The following is a 1,167-nucleotide window of genomic DNA, read 5'->3' as shown; positions in this document are numbered from 1 at the left end:
GCTCATTCTCTTTATGGAACTTCTGTACACTATCCAATGAAAAATCTGGCAAACTGGGCCTTCCTCCTTGGGATTTCTTTACACGGCTGTCCCCATAATCTCTACCCAAACTCTCAACCTCAAGCTTCATCTGGGCCAAGGCTGTAGGCCCAGGCAACTTCTTCCGCACAAGACCACGTAATCTCCGACACTGTGCTTCCAATTTTGCAACTTTCTTCACTCCCTCCAGGTGTTGCTTGTTTGCAACTTCTGCAGATCGTACGCTCATATTTTTCTCTTCAATACGAATTTCTTGTTCCTTTGAGTTAATTTGGAGTTCATATTTCAGAGAATTTATTTCCCTTTCACATGACTCGATATTGCTCTTCAACATCTCAATTTCTGCTTCAGCTTGGGCTTTTTCTTCACTGAGCTGTATCACCATGCTGGAACGCTCCTGCAAAGACCTTGAGAGTGCAGAATTTTCCGCTGCAGACCTGAGTAACTGTTGGTCCTGGTTAGCTAATTTTTCTTCAAACTCATGCTTCATTTTGTCAAACTGCTTCGTTTTATTCTGAATCAGATCATGCAGCTTCTGTTCATGTTCTTGTTTCAAATTTTGTATCTGCGGCATGCACTCCTTCAGTGCACCATCCAGATGTAATTTCAGTGTACCATCCAGATGTGATGCCCTGTGTTCAGCAGTAAGCTTCAAAAGAGTAACGGATTCCAGGTGATTTTTCAGTTTCGCGGCTTCTGACTTAGCCTTGTCCCAACCTGTATAGAGAGATGTGAATAAAAGAATTCAGTACCGAGTTGCAAAACACTTGTTGCAAGAAAAACACAAGTCAATAAGGAACATCACCTGAGACGGCTTCTTCAGCAACTTCAGCGTATTGTTTTACCAGGTTTTCCTTATTAGTCATTTCTGACTGGGCAGCAGCCAACTTTTCATTCAAATCCTTGACTTCATCCTCTAAGCCACTCAATTGTTCCTCAAGAGACTTAACTTGATCCTCCAGTCTAGTCAAATGTGAATAAGATTCAACGGAAATTTGTACATATTTAGGTTTCTTGATTTCCTGTTTACCCTGAAATATAACGGAAACCAAAACATAAATCACCAAGACGAGACAAATTGAATGAAGCTCTCTCACAACGTATTATTGTAAAAAAAAAAAAATCGAT

At 40.7% G+C, this 1,167-nt stretch overlaps 1 pseudogene; it reads right to left on the bottom strand.

Moving 5' to 3' along the window:
• The window catches only part of LOC124893641, a 2,039-nt pseudogene extending 897 nt beyond the window's left edge, over nucleotides 1–1,142 (bottom strand).
• Nucleotides 1,143–1,167: the final 25 nt, after the last annotated feature.

The sequence above is a fragment of the Capsicum annuum genome, unplaced genomic scaffold, assembly GCF_002878395.1.
Source record: "Capsicum annuum cultivar UCD-10X-F1 unplaced genomic scaffold, UCD10Xv1.1 ctg62695, whole genome shotgun sequence".
Lineage (NCBI taxonomy): Eukaryota > Viridiplantae > Streptophyta > Magnoliopsida > Solanales > Solanaceae > Capsicum > Capsicum annuum.
This window is presented reverse-complemented; position numbering and strand designations above follow the sequence as displayed.